Genomic DNA, 7,720 nt, shown 5'->3' on the forward strand with positions numbered 1-7,720 from the left:
TCTGAATCCCTGCAGCGTGTGCTGAGCTCAGACACTGGGAGCTTTAGATGTCCTCTGCGCCGAGAAATCCCGCCTGGCTGTTCTGCAGCGGCTCCCCTCGGCTTGCTGTGGCCGTCCCATGAATTCGCCGGCAGTATGGTGCTGCTGCTGCTGCCGCATCCTCGGGCGTGAGGATCTCCTCTGTGGCTCTGTTCTCAGTCAGTTTTCTCTCTGGTGATTTTTTTTGTTTCTCTGGTGATGTTGTTTTCTGGCTTTGAAAGGCGCTGATTTTGTGGTAATGGATATTTGTTGTTAGCGGGGCTCTTAAGCCCCACTTTTCTCGGTCGCCATCTTCCCGGAAGTCCGAGGCTCTAAGATGAGTTTCTTGCAAGCAGCATATATTTGCATTATATATTTTAATCCACATTGCCAGTGTATGTCTTTTAATTGGTTAGTTAAGTCCTTTGTCATTCAGTGTTATTGAGATATAATCTTAGTTTCATGTCATTTTGTGTTCTATATTCTGTTTGATATAATGTTGTTTCTTCTTTGCTTTGCCCCACTGGTCAAATTCATCTCTTCTCTAGTTCTGAAATTTGCTTCTTTTTCTTTTTTATGATTTACTTAAGTATTTTCTCTAGTCCTGGCTTAGCATTCGTAAATTTTTTGAGATTCTGCTTATCTTAAAATAATTTTATTTCTCCATCAATTTTGAATAATAACCTTGCTGGATATAGCAGTTCTGTTTGGTATTGTTTTCTCAAGGGTCTGGGTTACATCATACCAGTCTCTCCTGGCTCGTGACTTGGGTTGTAAAGTCTGGAGTGATTTTTATTCTCTCGCCCCTGAATGTCACCCATTCTTTTGTTGTCACTGCTTTTAAGATTCTTTCCTTAGGCTCTATGTTAGTCATTTTGATTATTACATGGCATGGGGAGGTTCTTCTTTGATCTTGTCTTAATGGTGTTCTGTATGTAACCTATTATCAGTCTTTGGACCCACTTTATGAGTGTTTGCACTTGTCTCTCACCTCTCACCACTTTGTGCTCAGGTGTCAGGGCACCAGGTGTCACTGTAAATGAGTTATATATAAGCACAGGGTTCTGCATTTTTTGGCCCTGGGCTCTGCACTCCTTGCCCTGGGCTCTTTGCTTTCCGGCCCTCAGCTCTGCACTTTCCTGGCCTGGGCTCTGCACCTTCTGTCCCTGGACCTGCACTTCCCTACCCGCACTGGTGGAGGGTTTCCAGTATAATCTCAGAGTGACTTCCTGTGACTCTGTGCAAAAACTACACCCTGGGCACTATGGGCCTTTTCTATGTCTTTGTAGGTTATAACCCAACCACATCAGGGGTGGGCCACCAGATCTTAGCCTGCTGTGGTCCTTGGGGCTCCTCTAGATGTTCATCCCTTGAGAAAGGTAGTTAACTTACAGTCCTGTGTCCCGAGTCTCTGGAGGGCACAGTGTGCGACTGTGGGTGTCAGCTTCTAGTGAGCACATGGGCTTTTGGATCTTATTTTCCATCCCTAAAGTGTGGTGCTGATCACTTAAGCTGTTGAAGTTCTGCTGCCACTTACTTCACTTCTTTTTTTGCCATAATTTCTTGGAGCTGTGAAGCCAGGAGTCACAATTTGGGCCAGTGGCCTGAGATGGTGCTGGCCACAACACCAGTCCAATTGCATACTCAGGCATTTTGCTATTGATCTCACATTCTGACTAGGATTTTATTCTGCCATGGTTCCCTTTTTGTGGTTTTGTTCAAATGTATCTTTGCTGCTTTATTTCTTTTTTCAAGAAGCTGTCTTCTTGGTAGTTGATTTTTGTTTGTTACAGCTACTGAGATGTGCCATTTCCAACAGTTGCCATTTTCTTCCCATATCAAAATTCTCTTAATTTTTATATTTCAATTTTGATATGAATATCCTAACCCTGGGAGTACCACCTGTAAAAAAAAAACTCCTATACCTTCATTTCTAGGACCATAGTTTTAGGGGGACATTTCCACCATCATGACAATATATTTGAAACCTGAAACAAATTATCTACTCAACAATGCTGTTAAACATATTTTTATCTAGTCCTCTCCAAAATACTTCCTGACCTCCAATTCTCTCAGTTCTGGAGTACATAACTATGTACCCTCTCACTATCATTATTGTTCCACTATTTTTATTTCTTTCAATGTAGCTCTCTCCTTCATCTAACCTAACTGCCCCTGTTGATATTTTATGTGCTTGTATATGGCACTGTGGATTGAAATCAGGGGCATTCTATCTGAACTATACCCCAGAACTATTTAATTTTTTATTTTGAAACAAAAATCTCACTGAGTTGTTGAGGGTCTTGCTAAGTTTCTGAGGCTGACTTTGAATCTAATATTTTTCTGTCTCAGCCTCCCAAATACTGAAATAACAGATGTGTTCCATTATGCCCACTTCCTCCCCTGTTGGTATCTTAGTGAGGTTAACCAGTATAGCCTCCAAAACAAATTAATTTTAACTGGTAATCATCTTTATCTCCTCATCTTAACGGAATCACTTTTTCCCTTAAAACCCCCCTTCCAAACCCAGCTAAGTCATGGCAATCAGTATTAAGAGGTAGGAGGGAGAAATCCATGCTCCTACCTTCAACTACTACTTCTAGACCTTCATTCCATTCCTGTCTGTTCAACAACTCTCTTCTTTGGGACCACTCTCTTCTGTTAAAAATTTTGTCATGTATCATTCCATATTCTATGACATCTCTTGCTCATACTTATGTTTTCTCAAAGAGTTTAGCACTCAACACAAATTCAGACCAACCTCTACTAAAAGCCTAGGTTTGAGAGATAGACTGTGAGGATCAGATCACAACTTCTCCATAGAGTCATGGGTCACCATGGACGTAGCTCTATAGTAGAATAACCCTTGGTTCAATCTGCAATACCACACACACACAGTAATAATACAATAGATAATTGATAACTATATTTATTATTTGCACAATCAATCTCTTAATTATGTAATTATATCTAGCTGAAATTGTGTATCTTTTAAATTCTCCCCTACTCTTTGATATTTCTTCTTTATTCCCTTCACTGTGCTCTCTTCCTTATTTATGTTCTTAAATGTATATACCCTCTGATTTTTGTTATTCTTCCTTCTCTCTCAGTGTATGCTGAACTTTTTTGCATCAAGTGCATCCTTTTGCATCATAATTATAAAATGATAAGAAAAATAGCACTTCAACTGATTTTGAATTCAAAGGAAATACTGAGACAACTTCACTAGTTTATGGTGGCAAGCACCTGAGCCTGAAGTGTGTTTTCAATGTGTAAAGCAGGTAAAATAACACCTTTGTTAAAATCTAAGTATTCTGTTGTATATGTTCCAGTTAACAAGCATCATAAAAGGAATAGAAGTAGTGTTGAGGGTCATAATGCTAATAATGAAATAATTTTTTCTGTAATTTCTGTTCTCTTTTATTTTGAGAATAGTAATTCCATCATTCTCCAATTAGGAACAATATTTTTTATGGATTTTCTTGTCTTTTAACCACTTTTGGTGACTGGATTCTCAATGTCTCTTCCTCTTTCTTAGAATCACAGCCAGCCTTACAAACCATAGTTATACATGTAGTTCTGGATTCAGTGCTCTTGTTTCAAGACTTCTTCTCTTTCTCTGATTTCCCTGAAAAAGTTACCCTGCCTCTTTGCCCATGTTTGTCCTCTGATGCCTACCTGAGGACATGTATGGGTTTTATTTCATCCCCACCATTTTTCCATTGTTATCCCTCCCTCTCACTGCTAGTTTCTACACATATTATTTGTTATGTAGCAATATGGTTAGATATGCTTAATTTCTCCATCAAAATGGTCAAAAGTCTCAAAATATTCAGCATATGAATATATTAAAATAATAAAAATTTAAATAAATGTATAATTCAGGAGGCATTGAGTAGGAATTTCATCTTCTGTATTTTGTTTTGTTATTGGTGGTGCAAGGGATTAAACCTAGAGCTTCATGCATGCTAGGCAAATGCTTTACCACTAAGCTATATCCAAACCATGGAATAGGAAATTCAATACTAAAATACTTCAGTAAATATTCCTTTTGGGTCATTACAATATGGTAAACTGGTCTTTTCAGCTATTAAATAAAATATTTCCAAAAGAGCAGTAAATATATGATCTGGATGTACTGTTAGCATTTATAAATCAGCTAGTAAATTTGAAATCTACATTAAATTACTGGCCATATATGAGAGCTTTAAACTATAGAAGCCTTCTCTTATCTGCAAGGATATGTTTCAAGACTTCTGGTGGATGCCTGGAACTACAGGTAAATACTAAACTCTCTATATACTATTTTTTGTTCTTACTATATATCTTAGGAATCTCAGTATATGTATTTTTTCTTAACTGACACCTTGTCACTTAAAGGAAGAACTTTGTAGCTTCTCTTTTGCATACCCAAAGTGGCCCTATCACTACTTTTGTGCTTTAGGCTCATTATTAGTTAATATAAAAGTAATTTAAACACAAGTACTATGATACATTGATAGTGGATCAAATAACTGAGATGGTTACTAAGTTGAGTAGCGTTTACAGAGTAGATACACTGTACAAATGGGTGGTTCATGTCCTGTATGGGATAGACAGAGCAGGAGGTTGGGACTTTGACTTTATTATGCTCCTAAGAATAGAGCACAACTTAAAAAAAGTTATAATTTTTTATTTCTGGGATTTTTCCATGTAAATTTTTAGCCCATCTGTGACTTCAGGTAATCAAAACCATAGGAAGCAAAACTGTAGATAAGTGGGGGACTACTGTATATCTCTATTATCTGTATGGATTACATTTGAGTTATCCAAAAGCTCCTTGATTTAAAAAATAGTTTTCAGTGCTAGTTCTTTTCTCTCTTTCTATACTAAAGAAAATTTTCAGGACTCAAACCAAATCATCTTGAACACATGCATCCCACAGAGCTTCTAAGATGGTGAGAGAGGTTGTTAAGAATGTGTTAAACTACTTACAGTGCTGGATTATTGCTTCAAGGGCATAATAACCATCACTTTTATCTAAAAAAGAACTCTGATGATATTGACATGAACTTTAAAAGCTTTTGAGATTTTTCTAAGACTGATTAACATACTGGAAAGCAAAAGTGTCCATTAACTATCATTATAATAACACCCAGACAAACTGATCTTTCATGATTCGCCTATATAATGCATCACTGGCAAATAATTAAACAGACTAGTTTTCTCCTTCACATCTTTTAAAGAGGTGAATTGTTTTCCATTTCTCAATGAATCAAAACAAAATTAAAGTAAATAAGAGATTAAAATACATGTTTGGAAGTTATGGTTTCCATCTAATGGTCCAGACACATCTTTAAGTATGACGCTTTGGAGAGTAACTGATTAGTGACGATGTCTGTGTCCAAGAAGTTAGAACAAATGCTCCACTTGCTCATCTTGATGTTTTCTGTGTGTAGCACAGTGCTTGGCATGTAAAAAGAACTCAGATTATAATTGTATACTTTGGGTGAAAATTTTTGTTAGGTTTGGATAAGTATAACTAAAAATCAAATAGAGACAAAACGAGGCTATTATTCTCTCTGAGGCTCTGCTTTCTTTCCCACCAACTCATACTAACTTTTTAAGACCTCTCCAGTGTTTCTCCCCTTTCCAGAAACCCTTCTCTAACTTCTTCTCGAGGCTAAGTTAAGGACTTATCTGCTATGTTAATATGCCTTATAAAACATACGTATGTGTCATTGATTAAATATACATATATATTATTTGAAAAAAAGAGTCAGAATGGCTTGAGGTAAATCTGGAGAAGTATGGAGGAAGCCAGGCCACAGAGAAATTTATCTAATACTAAATGGACTAAAGGTTATCCTGTGGGTGATATGATCATAGAAGGGATTTAGCAAGTAGTGGCATTGACCTATGTTAATTCAAGGTTAATAATTTGGAGAAATGGTAAATAAAGGACAGGATTGGATAGAATTTACTTCCATGGTCCAGGAACAAATTAAAAATTATTTTGGGGGTAAACTAGAAAGTCTGATAAAAATTTAGATATAGGGAGTAGAAATAATTATAATTTTATTGTAATAATAATTACATTAATTCTATTGTAATTTGAATTTTCATTCAAGTACTGATTGACTATTTTCTGTATGTGTGTGTGTGTGTGTGTGTGTGTGTGTGTGTGTGTGCATGTGCACACGCACGCGCTTGGGATTGAACCCAGGCACATTCTACCTTCAAGCTACACCATTACCCTTATTTCAATTTTTATTTGGAAACAGGATCTAACTCCTGTCTTATACCATTAAAAGAATGATCATGTGATGAACTGAAGAAGAAAATACAAGAGGAATAAATAAGAAAATAAGATATAAAGTGTTAAGAAATCAATTACAATCTGGAGAACATTATGTTAAGTGAGATCAGCCAAGCACAGAAAGAGAAGAGACATATGTTTAATCTAATATGCCCAAACTAGGGAGCATTGGGTATACCAGAGGGTCTCCATATAATGGAGGAGAAATCTCAGCAAAGCTAGAATGGAAGAATAGGAGAGAAAGATGGCGGAGGTTGACTAATGGAAAAGCTACATCTGAATATGTGTAAAAGTATGAATATAGCATGGTTAACCTAGACACTCATTGTTGGCAGGGGGGAAGGGGAACCTGGGTAGGGGGAGAGGGTACCAAGCACAGTCTAAATGTATACCATTTTCAATATGTTCCACTTATAAATAAAAGTAAAAAAAAATCAATTACAAAGTGCTTTAGTCACTTCGGGCTGCTCTGACAAAATCTCATGGATTGGGTAGCTTACAAACAACAGAAATGTAATTCTCAGAGTTCTGGGTGCTTGTAAGCTCAAGATCAAGGCACCAACAGACTTGATGTCTTATAAGAACCTGCCTTGTAACAATGCCTTCTTGCTGTATCCTCTCTGGGGCCTCTTTTCTACTACTCCCATTAATGTAGTCTTTGTCCATGATCTAATCACCTCTTAAGGTCTTCATCTCCTAATGCCATTACATAGTTTTTATCATATGGATTTTAAGGGCACACAAATATTCACTCTATAGCTTAATAAAAGCAACATATAGTACAAACTGGAATTACTAAATTTCATTTAAAAATCAGTGTTTAAGATCATATGGTCTCTTAAACCTTTGGTGATTATCTGGTCCTTTTTTCTTTTTTATAATTGTTTTTATTGGTGCATTGTAGTCATACATCATGATGAAGTTCAGAATAATAGATAAATGCACATAGCACCCAGTGGGCCTGCCCTGGGCTCCCACCCACGTGCTCACACTCCCCATGCACGACATTGAAATTCCATTAGTAAATATGTATATGTACATCATATCCATAGAAAGGTTTTCTGAGCGGGGCGTGGTGGCACACGCTTGTAATCCCTGGCTGGCTTGAGAGGCGGAGACAGGAGGATCACACAGATTTGAAGCCAGGTCTCTGGTTTAGGAGATCCTATTTCCAAATAAAAATATAAAAAATAGGTGTCTGAGAGTGTATCCAGGAGGTAGAAGGGTTTACAGGAACCCCAGTACCACCAAAAAGAAAGAAAGAAAGAAAGAAAGAAAGAAAGAAAGAAAGAAAGAAAGAAAGAAAGAAAGAAAGAAAAAAGAAAGGAAGGTTCTCTGTTATTTATAGAAAATTTCAGAAAATAATGCATGAAATTATTAGGTAAAACAATAATTTTTCACTTT

The sequence above is a fragment of the Muscardinus avellanarius genome (genome assembly GCF_963383645.1).
Source record: "Muscardinus avellanarius genome assembly, chromosome: 1".
In the NCBI taxonomy this organism is placed as follows: Eukaryota; Metazoa; Chordata; class Mammalia; order Rodentia; family Gliridae; genus Muscardinus; species Muscardinus avellanarius.